Below are 15,032 nucleotides of genomic sequence, written 5' to 3' on the forward strand. Positions count from 1 at the left end.
ATGAAAGCCTTAAAAATTACTGAACAGAGTTGTTTGAGATTGGAGGATGGATGTTTGATGTTTCACATTCGCTTCCAAACCCATTTTATTTATTTGGAATTCTGCTAAATAATGTAGGTGACTTCTAATTCTTCATCCTACAGATAGATGTATTTTGTTGAAGGCGGCCTAGCTCCCAAAGACAATTACAGTTATGATTTTCCTTTTATTTCTATATTTTCAAATATACTCTGGAAAATTAGAAGAGAGAGAATTAAATCAACATTCATTCAAAACTGGCTTATTTAGTATTTTGACTAATGCATTACCTCTGTTTTTAACTCTTTTTTTTTTTTTTTTGCTTTTTCCTCCTGTCCTTTTCATCTAAAAAATGGTAACAAGGGTTCTTAAAGTTAAGAAAGGTGTTCTGGTAGTGAAGACACAGGAGCTGGGATCCAGGAAGACTGACTTTCCTATCCTATCCTTCCACAGGCCTTGAGGATATTATCATCATTTGGTACTTCCATCTCTCTAGCCAAAAAACCAGACAATCTCTCAAGAATCATGCTGTACATAAGAAGCCAATAACCACTAGCTGACTTTCATATCCAATGATGAAATTTATGATACAAATGGAAAATATTATATGCTTTCACAAGTCATGGCCAAATACAAAGTATCATTTGCTAACAAGAGGGCTTTGTCTGAGTTAAAATAACTCAATAGTAATCTTATAATTTCTGTGTTCCAATGCTGAACATGTGTAGCTGGTTCTACCATTTCCTATGAAGTGATTCTCTTTTCTGACAGTAAAAGTAACAAGAGGCTCTGCAGTCATGAAGGAGGTGAATTGGTTCTGATTTATACAAGATTTCGTTGCTTTTCTCTGCAAAAATCTATCATAATGATGAGATTCCAAGATAATACATCTGCATACCCACTCTTCAGTACTGTAGTACTTTGTACCAGAAAAAACTTTATGTAATTTATTTGCATTTATTTACTTTTTCTGCATTTTTCTTTCTTGCTTCTGGTCAGGTTTAGTTATACTTTGAAAACTGGAATGCCTTTAGGTACCAAAATAGGGTTTTAGTTATAATACAAAAGTTTGAAAATTATTTATTTATCGTAATAATGTGTTGTAACTCTTAATGTGGAGAAGCCAGCTTTGAATTTCATAAAGGTTTAATTTCTTATGGCAGTAAAACATCAAAGTATTCTATATCTGCTATAAGATTTGTTAATGTAGAATTTGACACCTGTTTTCTCTTGGCAAAGGAATTCACTCAGACTTGGGTAGAAAGGTGACTTGATCCCCGGCACACAAAACCAACTGATTATTTGAGACTTGTTCCTTCTGCTTTTCATAGAAATGAAACTTACAAAGGAGTTTAGAGCTGCCCTGGAGGGACCACAGTGACAGGCATCATACAGGCAAACACCTTTTCTTCCTCAGCTGATATTCCTCTGGAAAGACAAAGCTCATTTGATGTTTTGGGTTGTTAAACTAATACTAAGAAGCTTCCAGAAACAGGATTTTCTCATCTGATTGTTTTCCTTTCAGAACACACTTGACAGTTGGTCAGGTTTTTTTTCCTCCTGTAGTTTTTTTTTGTTGTTGTTTGTTTCTTTGTTTGTTTCTTTGTTTTAAGCAGTGTAATGCAAACCTGGTAATGCCAAAAATAAGATGACATACAACTTGTGTGTGCCAGTAATGAGCTATTTAGTATTAAAAAAAATTAAAATTCTGTCATTGTTCAACTACAAAAGAGATTCTAAAAGAATCAAATCAAGTAACTTCTTGCAACACCCTGTGGTGATGCATTTGAGAAACTGACAAGTTGGCACTGGAGGAGCAGTCACTTCAGAGCAGCAGAAACAGCAAATGCTCAAGCAGGCTGGCAACAGAAACCACATGTTCTGCACCTTGGTAGGGCCCTTCTTTACTGTTAAGTGAAGGCACTGAAAGAAGTAGATTAAATTTAGTGATGTTTTACTTCTAATGTGCGTTTGTATCTTTTACTAGGAATTCTCATACGCTGCTGTGCATGAGGCAGACATGTTAGGAGATAAAATTCTATAATTTTTCTCTCATTTGAAGCTCACCTGGAAAAAATAAATGACACATTTGGATTTTTTAGTCTAAGCTGATGCCAACAGAAATTTAAACTCACTCTGCGTTCGCTGATTCATCTTGAAAACTTCTCATGAGTTTATGCCTGATAATCTTCCTTGGTGTACCTGATAGAATTGTGCTGGAAGGGAATGAATTCTGACAAGTTTGGGACAATTCACCTTTCCTACACTCTGCCTGTCATAATGATATGTGATTGTCTTTGCTGCAAAAAAAGAATCAGTTTTTTCTTTGCCACAAGGTGCATCAGAGAGGAAGCATTTTGAAATGCAATCCTAGTTCCTGAGATGTAGTGCTGATGGTCTTTAATTTGGATAGAAGGACAGTACAGAAATGGGGGTAAGATGCAATTTAATATCATAATCTACACAGATCTTGGAAATTTCATGTTGAACAATAAAGAAGAGCACTGGGACTAGATGTAAAAAAAAAAAAAAAGCTTAGGGGGATAGACCTACCTCAGTGTGATTCATTGATTTAAACACAGCTATATATGTCAGGTAGTGATGAAATGTTGAGACAGCTGAGATTGTTCACTTAGTGAAGTCAATCCCTTAGTAAGTGTTAGTGGTATTGAAATGAAGTGTTAAAGAATTAGTTAGCTGACTGTGAAAAAAAAAAAATGAATAGGTCTTTCAAATTACCTAATGGAAAGCTAAAGGCATTAGTTCCCAACCAGGGAGTATTAAAGGCCTTCTGCTGCATTCATTGACACAAATGGAATGACTGTGAATCAAGCTCTACTACAGAAGACAAACAGCTTTCTGATAAATACATTTGGAAGGAATCCACTGTCATGCATTTCAGGCTTCCCTAAAGCAGAAACAGTTCACGTGTGCTCAGACTTCTGCGTTCATTGCTACTTTTATTAATCACTGCACTATAATTAAAAATCATCAGTAGTGTGTGTAGAATTTTAAGGGTAAAATGAGTTTAGTGCCCTTAAAAAAGCTTAGAGCTTAATGGGATATTACATTTTTCCAACACATTGTAGCAATTAAACTTCTGTTATGATCATACTTCTGAAGGATTTTCTCATTAGAAAGTGGGGGAGCTCTACCTGGACTTCTAAACTTGCAGAGATTTACATCACACAGAAAAAACTTTCTTCTTCTCCCTCTCTTTCTATGAAAGAAGTTGTCAGCTCTGGGCTGAAATGCAAGTGTTGTCTTGAGTCACAGAACAAGTGAATTAGAGTATTTTATTAATGAATGTTTTCAGTGCTTTCAATTGATAAAATTGGGAACTTGGGTCTGCCAGATGACAACAGAGGAAGAATAAAATACTGTCTGGAGTCATAGAAACTAATAAATCCTCCCATGACAATATTTAACAGGTTGGTAGAGGGGATAAAATTACCTTTCATAAAAATGCTGTGCAGATGGTAAAGCTATGGGAATTAAGACTGCATCAAAATTCTCTAAAAACATAAAATCATGGAAATTGTAGTGGGGATTGATTAAGTTGGTGTGGAAATTGCTTCTGCCTTGTAATCCTCCAGGGACTTGTTCAAGTATTTTGGTTAGTTGATAAATCATCCAGTGATTTTCAACATGTGCTATGTTTTGATACTTGACTTAAACCCACAGATTTTACAAGTTAGTGCTTTATAATGTACCTGGCCTGGTCTTGTAGGTATTATTTACGCGGTTTGTAAAGGGAACTCAACAACTGGATGATTTCTTAGATTTTATGCTTATCAGGAATTAGACACTTATTCTGACCCCTGTGTGAGTATTGGGCCCACTTGAGAGAGAGGCCTTGGTCTTTAGCAGCAGCCCTTTCTTAAGTTGTACAGGAGATGGCATGCAGCATCTTTCTGGTTTCTGTACCAGAAGGGACATGGACAAAGGCTTTGGCTTCTCCAAAAATATTTGCCACCAAGCAATACATCCTCAACAAACCACAATACTTAACTATATTATTTTCACATACAGGCAGCTTAACTGTATTTACATGTATAGATTTTGTTAAATAAGATTCCAAGATTCCCAGATTATTAGCACACTGAGAGTCTGTGACACTCCATGTGAGTGGTGTAAAAAAGCACTTTAAGAAAATAAGATGCTTTGTGTCAGAATTGTATCAGATTTTACTGATACTTTGATGAGTGAAGTAAAATTTTATCTGCTGCTTCCTCAGAGGTGCCTTCATACCTTATACTCATTCAATTTTGTGTTGGGTCGCAAAAAAATGGGAATAACTGAGAACTTGATGTCTGACTTTACAAAACAAATTAAGTGTATCTGTAGACCAAATCCACATTTTTTTTTTATTCTGTACTCTTATTCTTTTCTTTCTTCAATATTTTTATGAACATACTTCAAAAAGAATGTTGTGCCTTTTTAAGAGACCAAATGTACATTGACATTTGATTTGAGATAGAGTCGGTTTGAAATATAAACAATTTGTAACTGTTAAGATGCTTGAAGGCTTTTTCATTACATTCCTCTAAAATTTGGGCCACATAAAGGTCAGCAGAGAAAAGTAATAGTTGGAAAACAAAAAAGAAAAATTTTGTTTCAAAGTGAATGAAAATGAATAATTTTCTCTTGGATATAGATTTGCAGAGGGGCTGATTAAAAAAAAAAAGTGTTTTTTAAAAAACATTGCCTTCTCTACCAAAATGTTGTATATTTCTAACATGAAATACTTTTACAAAGCAAAGTTTTCATGATTTATAGTGTTTACTTTTTGCATAGCTCAGCTCAACAATGAAAGGAGTCTATTCAGTTGCTCTTGGGCTTAAAGTCAGCTGTTATTTAGTATCAACAGTCTATCAACTAATAAAAGCTACAGTGTTTGATTTACAAACGTCTCCCTCCAGGAGAAAGATTCTGTTTGTTAAAAAGGACCTTTTCCAGTGCTGTAAAAAGAATCACAGAAATATTTGGTGTTTGGTTTAGGTTTATACATCTGGCCTCAGTTTCCTATCAAATATTTGCACTTCTGAGCTAAAAAATGCTGGTTTCTGTCAGCAGTGCACATATCAACAAAGGAAAACAAGAACAGTAGTGGGAGTGGAAGACTTTGATCTTTCACATTTTTCTCTTCAACTGCTGATGGTGATTTTTGACCCCCATGTGTTAAAAAGGTCAGAGAATCCACTTCTAAGTTCATGCCAGGTGTCCTCAGATTGACAACAGATTTGTTTTATGGAGCACTGAAAATGGAGAGACAAAAGATGTTTGATCTGAGGTAGCACAAGAAGGGGAGAGTGAGGCAAAAAATGCTTGTGTGGGCATTGTGCTTAAACCATCAGAAAAACACTAGAGGAATAAAGTAATAACAGCAGGGGTGGCCAGTGATAGAGTCCCTGTCAACTAGGAAATCAGTTTTGTGAATGTATGTTATTTAATAAATATTGTTCGTAATGATATTGCAGATTATTTTACAAGCTAAGCTAATTATAAGTAAAAAAAGAGAAAAAATAGGGTAATGCCCATTCTGGGTCAGGAATTACCCAGAGGCTTGAGACATGCCACACTTTCTTTTTTTGTTGGTCTGGAAAAAAATGTACTTCATGTAACACTTCTTTTTTCTGCTGCAGGAGCTGAATGGTTCTTACAATGCAGTGTTTTCACAGATTGAGTCATGTCAATGAAGTGAGGTAACAGTATTTCAGTAACAGTAAGTACTTAAATATTACATTCTAGAATTAGAGTGCTTTCTCTAGAAAATGGTAAATTAAGACAACATTGACAATACACTAAGTTATAGATTTTACTTTGCAGGGTATAGTTGTTTTTGCAAAGCATTTTAGACCTCCTGAATTTGGTCATTCTCTAAGATATTTCATACTTGCTCCTGCGTACTTTGAGCTCATGTAACTTTGCTACAATATGCAAAACCATTGAAACTAATCTTAAGAGTACTTTTAAACTATCATAGCTCTCTGTTGTTGCTCTAGACTCCTTTTTATAATATACAAATATTACTGGCATAAATATTTAATAAAGTTTTTCATAAGAATATGTAATAAACATGAGTGGCTTTGATAAGCAGGTATTATTTATTTATATACATCACAGAGTTTTTGAAGATTTGTTGTGGTAGCTGCTTTTCCCAATGCAGCAGGTTGCCTTCAATGTGTGCAGCAGTAAGTACATGGGTAATTCTGTTGAAGTGTGTGCACTTCAGCAGGACTGAAGTCAAAGTGAAAAAACATACCTTGATGGAGAATACCCAAAGGCAAGGCAAACAAAAAAATAAAGGAAAAAAAATGTTATTATACTCATTTTAGTCATAGCAAGTAGATACACAGAGGTTAAACCGCTTGCCTCGGGCCATAATGAAAGACTGAAATAGTAAGGAACATAACCTGGTTTCTTTTATCAATCCAGTCTTAAGCATGAGATATCCTTCCTTTTGGAGAAAAATTGTCTTATGTAATGTTTGACAATGTCAGAGTAGGAAATGTCCCTTCTGTAAAGATTTGTGAGTCACAATCTGTTCTGGTGGAAATTTGCAGCAACTCAGTGCTACTCAGAAATTGTGGAAATTTGATGGTAGTGTGTAACTAAAATAATTATGCTAGCATAATTACTGAGAATTTATGACTCAGTCATTAAGAAACGAAGTGTGTAGAAGGATCTGTGTATGTCTGCATAGAACAGGGAGGCAGCTTTCCAGTTATACTTGTATGTCTTTTTACATTTCTTTAGTTTTATTTATTTGAAGGGCTTAAATGTGAATGTGGCTTGTGTAATGCAGTTGTGTAAGAATGCAAATCATATTCAGCACTGTCTTATTTACATATTTGTGTACATAATGCTTGTTGATAAAACCTAAATTTACATAATACTTACTAAAGAGAAGGGAAGGTAAAATACCCCAAACTCAGAAATCCCTTCAAATGTAAAATAAATAGGAAAGTAGGAAAAGAAAGAGGAATTTTTCTGCTTGTTGTGAAAAGCCCTATACTGGCTTGTGTCCATCTGGGGCCTTGGTGCTCATGTGCCAACTCTTTTCCTGCTTGTTCCCTGTGAAATGCATGGTTGCTCTTAGACAGGTTCCACCTGTGTCATTACCGTGATGGTTTTTGTTCACTCCATGGTAGAGATTTCAAGGCTATAGTGGTTTTCTTATGCTTATTACTTTCTATTTATATAATTAGTTGTGCGCCCTTTTCTTTCTGGAGGAATCAGGGAAACAGCCTTTTCTGGTGTGCCAGACAGTTAATTACATCCTTCAAATTCTGTCTATACTTAAGTTCTGAACATTTTATTAGTAAAGTACAGAGAAAGAAAATGGAAGATAGTGGTGTGTTCTGAAAAGTAATGTTAAATTGTCACAAAAGCCTTCAAAACTTTGAATCCATTAATATGGTTAAAAATTGATTTCCATTTTTAATATCTGTGCTCAGCTTAGTAGAAAAGCTCGCTGTGTTTGTGACACAATATGTATATGCTTCCTGCCTTCTTAATTTGAAAACTAAAGATCAAATCAACTTCACTGAAAATTACCCACCAATCTAGTTTTTTAAAACAAAGGACATGATTTGACACTACCTACTGTACTCTAATCACACTTAGAATTAAGCTTATCATTGAGCAATCTGTCTTAAAATATAAAGAAAAAATCTCCATCTGTACTTCACTTGCTGTTTGGTCAATAGACACATTCTTTGGATTTTCCTTTAAAGAAAACAAATTCAGTGTGTTAGAAAAAGCTTCTCCTTCCATGCAGGTGAGAGGCCTTTGAAGTCAATGGCATGGTGTGTAGTTTCTGCTCAACTATCAAAAACTTCTGCTAAGTATTCTCAGTCATGTGAGCAGAGGCCACTTGTCAAACCTCCAAAATAAAGTTTGTTGCCTGGCTGGCTCAAGATGGAATATTTAACTGTGCCTTTTGTCCTGAAATAAACATAGCCTAGTTATATTTGTGAGACTTAAGGATTCCCATTGAATGTATTAATGAAGTGGTCTTTGGCAGTCTCCCCAGGCTTTTGACAGTCAAAGGTTGTTTAGATAAAGGGAGTATTGGTGAGAAAAAAATCAATATGAATTTAATATGGAATTCAGTTAAACTTGCATGTCATGTTAAGTTTTCACTTTTAAGTGCTTCAGATATTTTTTTTTCTCCAGTAAAACCAAATAGTCTATGTTAATAGCTTTATCAAATCTCATGCACAGTTTTTTCTTCTTTTAAATTCTTTCCCTGATACTAACACTTATAGAGAATTTTAGGGTACAGAAAACCCTAAAATATTTCACTGTGTGTCTCAGAAAAAATGACTTGAGAAAAATATTGACATTAGTTTCATCTGTCTTTAAATACTTGAACAAGAATCTTTCTCTTTTTTTCACTTTTTTTTTTTTTCCCAAATAGTATTTAGAGTACAGTTTCCTGCATTTTACCCACATTAAATAGGATGTTTTTTGACTCTTGCTGAGCCAATAAAACCAGATAACTTTCTTCCTCAGCTGAGCATTTTATTCAGGTCATGTTTTAGATAATTTCTAGAAATATCCTTACTTGGTTAAATTTGAAGCTTTGGCCATAGGAGCGGGGGTCTTCATATTGTGCTTTTTCCTTAACCTGGAGTGAAAATACTTCAGTTGACTTTAGTGGAAGTGACTTTAATTAGATCAGACCGTGCTAAATGTGCAGATGCATTCAGAATGGAGAATGCTTTCCCATAATTGCTCTATACTCGGCAGTTTATAAATATGTTCATAAAGTAGCTTAGACTGATGGGAGCTGATGAGATACTGAGAGATGTAATTATATACTTTTGCCATCTAGTACAACCAAAAAATGTTTATGTGTTTTTTTTTCTTGTCTATATTAATAAGCTGTAGAAGTAAATAAAAATTCCTGCAGCAGTGGAAAGCATAATCATCCTGATTGTTTATTCCAAAAATCCCATTCACTTAAAGGGCTGGCAATCTTGTCTTGAGTAGCATCACCGAGCAGATGCTTTTGTTGTAACAACCAGAGAGGAACTTGGACTCTGATGATTGCATTTTTAATAGTAATGCAGCAGTTTTGGCATAACAAACTTTGTGGTGCTCTCCATGCATGTGTATTCTTGGAGAGCTCATGGTGCAATCCTCACAGGTACTATTTCACAATGATCTAGGTGATATCTGGATATAATAGCTCTTCTGAGCCTTATGTGCAACCATATGCCCCTGCCCCCCTTTTTGACTCACTGGTGTAATTGCTGTGACTGGTCCTATCAAGCATAACACATACTGATATTAATCATCATTCTTTTGCCTGTCTCCCTCTGGGGTTACTCCTCTGCCTCTCAGCCTGCTCACTCCTTAATTGTATCTGGGGGCCCAAGATTTTCCTTGCATTTCTCAGTTTTTGTCATTAGATCATTACTTCTCTGCAGACAGACTCAGCCTGCATTACCTTTGTTGGCTTTTTGCCAGGCACCTACTATTGTTTAGAAAATGTTCAGGTAACCCATACAAAATACTGCAATGCCAGAGCTTGCTCTAAAGCAATTTTACAAACTTGCTCAAGATTTCTGGGAAGCTAAATGGGGGGGAAAAAAAGCAAACTATCATCTTCTATAACTAATTATAATTGTCTTTTAAAATTCACTTACAAATATAGCAACAGATAGAAATAGTGTAAACCCAGTGCAAACTCCCTAAATGATGCCCAGGTGTACTATGATGCAGCATTCAGAATAGTCTTCTACCTAAATATTTCTAACATAACTCCACCTATAAGACTGCTCACTAAGATATGATGGATAGAAAAGGGAAAAAAGACAATTTCAGGAAACATTTTCTCCCTAAACTTTATGTATAAGCCAAATTTTTTTCACATTCTGGCTGCTAAGATGTGTCTTTCTTTTCTTACAGTCCCTAGGGAAAAAGAGCTGTTTTTCTCATGACAGCCTATAAACAGTCTTTGAAAAAAGAGTTTGCCCAGGCAGCCCTGTTGATGTGCCCACAGGAATAGGGAGCAGTCTCCTGCTCAAGCAGGGAAAGGGCTGGAAGCACTCACCACAATTTTCTGTGATGATGGGCTACTGCTTTCCTAAAGAATGATGAAAATAGACTTACCTGCATTCCAGCATCTATGGATCATGTCAGATGGTAGAAATGGTTCATGCATGGATTACTTATTGACCAGCTGCCAAATTGTTACTGATGAACTTGATTTCCTCATGTTAACTTAATTTCTAGTGGACAACTGTAACATAAGAAGCTTTCCTGAAGTCAGACTAAGAAGTGGCTGGTTTGCAAGAATATAAATTGTACCTCAGGTAAACACCACAGAGCCAGCCACCAGGAGGCCGCTGAGTGCAAGCAGTTTACAAGGCAGCAGAGGCTTTTAGCAGATAGGGAGAAAATTCCTCTTGAGTAATTCACGTCTGCACACAACCTGCCTTCAATAAATGGGCCGGGATTTGGCACATGGCAGCGTCCTTGTGCCAGTTAATTCTGCTTGAGCTTTGAATTGCCACCTTCCACGACAACTCTCCTGTCAGTTCTGCTCTGTGTCTTCCAGAACCCTGCTTGCCTGCCACTGCCAGGCAGGCCTTCTCTGCAGATTATTAAGCCACCAAGGAGCATTGTCTGAAAAGAAAAACTAATAAATAGAGATGATTTTAAAACCATATGAGATCCTATTTTTAAAAAGATAAATGGGAAGAGTTTTTACTGTAATCTGTTCAAGCCAGAACTTATTCCTTGTTATTTATCTCATGAAAGAGTCAATCTCCATATATTCAGATACAGCTACCTGAAGTTCAGCCCCTCAGTTCATGTGTGACTCAAAGTGACTTTCAGTTCAGGATTGAGCACCTGTAGCTCCCACTAGCTTCACTGGGAGCCGTTTTTACTCATCATTTGGGATAATTGGGCCCTTGGAGATTCTGGCAATAGTCCTTACAGGCATGGCCAGGAGGTATTGCTGCCGGTGGCAGTCGTGGCAGCCTGTGATTTCAAGTCTTCTTGCTGAGTCCCAAAAACTCTAACAGTGAATCAAGGGAGGAAAATTGCAACCCTAAGGTTTAGGGTTTGGGGTTTAGTTTTTGGGGTTTTTTTTGTTTTTTTTTTGGGGGGGGGTGTTTGGTTTTTTTTGGTTTTGTTTTTTTTGTTTTTTTGTTGTTTTTTTTTTAAATTTTGTTTCCATTTCATTCTACAGGTAAACATACATTTTTATGTAGCTCTTTCTCCAAAGCCTCTTCCTGCCCTGCAGAAACTGTCCTGTAGATGAACTTCCAAACTTTCCCTGCTGAAGGAAGGAAAACCTGCAATCCTGGAGATTTGTAGCATTTTCAGACTGCTTCTTTCTATCACAACCAAATCACATTGCCTGATAATCTTACTTTCCTCTTGCTTAATGAGAATTTTCAGGCATTTTACCAGCACATACCATTTTTCCTTTTCTGGGGTTCACCTGTGATTTGCAGATACTATTCTTTGCATTTTGTGGATGCTTCTCACTAAATTTGGGAAATTAAGCAGGTTTTTTAATGTCTTTTGATTGGTTGGCAGTAAAACTTGATATAAAGTTTTAGAAAAAATCATCAATAACTAACTGTAATTCTCACACCTGAAAGAGATTCTGTGTCTTTTAGAGGGACTCTTTAGTAGCGTGGTGTTGTCTGTTCTCAGCTGTCAAAGTAGAATTTAGTAGAATATTTTCAGTATAACTTTAAATTATTGTAATATTAGTGAAACAAGATTACCAGAGATGGAGGGAGTAGCAGAGAAATCTATTTCACCTGCAGCAGGCTATGAAAAGTCTACTTCTGTATTAAAGAGATAGACAAAAGGCTGAAAGCAGAGAGAAAAGAGGATATTTAATGTCACAGCTAAACAACCATCAAAAGACAAAACATATATGGACCCTCCTGTGTGCCAACAAATCAGAAAAATATATCTGATTTGAAAATTGCCATCCTGATCCTTGGAATTAGACTTCAATTCAAATACCTATTAAATATGATTGTGTACAACAGGGTCATCAAGTTTAACTTTTGTCAAGAAATGGTTAAGAATGAGAATTCTCACAGTCTGTGCATTTTCCTATTTTGTGTTACCATGACAGAGGATTTTGAGGACTGAGCTACATTGCTTTTTTAAAATTTTTTTTAATTTTGTTATTTTTCCGTCTCTTGTATGGAGGTCTCAGACTTAAAATCAGGAAATGGCCTGTCATTTTTTTAGTGTGGTTTTAGGGGAGGACAAGTGACAATTTTTTAGGATAAGAGGAGAAAACTAGGTGTGTTACAAGAACTGATCAATAGGATCCTCTCATGGAATAGGATTGCAGTCAGCGGCTGTAGCTGTGGGTGCTCCTCCAGCCCTGTGAACTGTTGGGGCTTTGTTGGGCTCTCCTGTGCTCCATGGAGAAATCAACATGATCAGACTCTCTTGACTAAATTTCATGAGGAAGTGGAAGTCTCTTACCCCTCTTTCCTTACGGGGAGTTGGATTTTTATTCCTGTGCATTTTGGAAGAGGTATGTTTCAGACAGGTAGGTGTGGTAGCTTGCTGCCGCACAGGATCAATTGCTAGAAGGAGAGTGTTGACTTTTTGCAGCATCCAGAGCACTGGCTGACATGGGAGGATCAATATCAGATGGTTGGATGATGAAGTTTTGACAATTGTTTTTATATCAACACTTTCCTGAAGCAAGGGAGGGAAATTCTTTCTTGCTTGCCAAGGTCTGCATAAACCACCAGTCACTTGTGGCAGATTGCATATTGATCCACGCTTTAACATTAGCAGTTTTTGATTCTCAGGGGTGAGGGAAGGGCTGTCTACATATTTCCATCCCTTCCTCTTCTTTTCCATGCACGTCAGCTCAGCACCACAGCTTCTTTTCTACTTCTCAACAAAATCTGTGGGCTGTAAGAGGCAGGCTGGAAGCGGCAAGGCAGAGTCTGGCACAGGGATCTGGAATATTGCAGCTGCTTCCTGGAAAGAGCCACAGGCCACAGTCTGCCTCTCATGCCAGCTACTGTGAGAAGGGCACCAGGGGCTTAGACCCACAGCAGGCACCTGCACCCCAGTCCTGGTGCCAGCCAGTGCTTCCAGGACAATTCAGGACAATTCACAGTGCCAGGAGCCTCATGGAGTCACAGGGTCACTCTCCCAGGTTTACAGACCATTACGTACAGAACAAATGTACAATGACAAGCAGTGACTTACAGTCACTGCAAGACTTTGCATTCAGGTTCTGGTTGATTAATTAGGGATTTTAATAGGGAAAAGAATGGCAACTCCATCTAAGCTATAGGTGATGGCAGCAGGCTGACAGCTGATGGAAGGCAGGGTGAGAACAGTGGAAATGGAAGTGGTGCTGGGTTGGTGGTAGGCCTTACTTTCATAAAAGGAGCAGAAAGCAATCTAATGGCTGGGAGGATTTAGTGAGGCTGTGCAGGATCCTTCCTTAGTGCTAAGCTGAGGCAGGAAGCTTAGAGACTGAATAGCAAACAGCTTGAATAAAAATGAGCTACAACTGCTGAGTAGGGTGATGATGCCTGCTCCCCACGATATTCCAAGTAAGAAGTAAAACTATGAAAATTAATAGTTGGAAATGCAAGACACATAAAAATAACTGGAAAATGTGACTACTCTAACATTTCTGTTATCTTGGTAGCCAGAAGGTGATATAGATTAATTGTTTGAAAGCTAATTTTGTTATAGATAGTTTGGGAGGGATTTTGGTTTAAAATTATACTGTCCCTATGAAACAGTGTGATAGGTGATATTCAAGTCTCAAAGTTCAGTTAAGCTGGAGCACAGTTATATTAAACAATATTAATGTTTTGAAGGGACTAGGGCAAAAAGAGTAATTTCTGGTCTTTAAGAGACAGTATAAAACATGAAAGAAAAAATAATCAGCCATATAAAAAGATATCTTTACTGTTTTTTAATAAAAGCCTTAAGTTAGAAACATTCTGAAACAGGAAAAGAAATATGCAGAAATCCTCCAGACCCAGGCAGCTGAAACAACTGAACATCAACATATCTGCCATGTAATGTATGTAAATATTTTCTAGTAACTTCTGCCACTAAAGATGTGACACAGCTGAAAACAAGATTTCCGTGCATGAAAAAACATGGAACAAACACCATGACATTGAAATCAGAACTGGACTTTAAAAATTATAAAGTATTTCTGTGTAACAGCATGATAGGATCTAAAAAGTGTTTCTATAATATTTTTTTTCTCTTAAGATAAAAAACGTCCTAAAGGTTGAAGGGAAATGAAAGTTTTTGGAATAGCTTATTGGTGTTTATCCAGTTATTACTTTCCTGACTAAATATTGCATAAATATAGATATAAAATATAAAGTCTAGAAACTTTTCTATTAAAATTTTACATCAGTAGGCCCTTGATGAAATAAAGATTAGAAGTTTGACGTGATTCTAAGAAATTGTGTGGCTTCTCTGATGCACAAAATAAACATGTAAGCTGTTGGATGGTATCAGGACTTTGCATTGAAATACTTTTATCTGACTCAAGATAAGTATGCAAAAGAAATGCTAAGTTTTTAGGAAAAAATCCCTATCTGGGTGTTACTTTAAATGGTACTCTGATTGAAATGATGATGATGGTTAGAAAAATAAAACTGACTGATTTCTAGATTTTTTCCAAGATGCGATGCCCTTTTAAGGGAAAAATCTGACAGGGAGAAAAAAGATTTTTAATACAGAGCTTCTTTCATCTGAAGTTATGAAGGAACTACCTACACCCCATTATTAATTGCTATAAATAATATAACTTTTGAAAAAAATCCAGCTACTTGTAAGTAGGAGCTAACTGTCCTGCAGTTTACACATCTGGGTGAGTGGTGATTGTTTTCAGTTTAGCAGCAAAAGCAAAAAATGGTAAAACCCCAAATAAACCAGAAATAGATTATTGAGGGGATGAACTTTTCTACTGATATTTCATTAACACCTCAGCATGACATAAGAGACATAGACTTACT

At 36.5% G+C, this 15,032-nt stretch overlaps 2 long non-coding RNA genes across 3 annotated transcripts in view; one reads left to right on the forward strand and one right to left on the reverse strand.

The window, feature by feature from the left end:
• The window catches only part of LOC135305149 (uncharacterized), a 333,233-nt gene that overhangs the window by 219,765 nt on the left and 98,436 nt on the right, over window positions 1-15,032 (forward strand). For both annotated transcript variants that reach the window (XR_010366425.1, XR_010366426.1), the window contains one exon: window positions 5,664-5,743. This is a non-coding gene — a long non-coding RNA (uncharacterized LOC135305149). The remainder of the gene's footprint in view (window positions 1-5,663; window positions 5,744-15,032) is intronic.
• The window catches only part of LOC135305152 (uncharacterized), a 53,270-nt gene that overhangs the window by 35,288 nt on the left and 2,950 nt on the right, over window positions 1-15,032 (reverse strand). The window lies entirely within an intron of this gene.

This window comes from Passer domesticus, chromosome 7, assembly GCF_036417665.1.
Source record: "Passer domesticus isolate bPasDom1 chromosome 7, bPasDom1.hap1, whole genome shotgun sequence".
Taxonomy (NCBI): Eukaryota; Metazoa; Chordata; class Aves; order Passeriformes; family Passeridae; genus Passer; species Passer domesticus.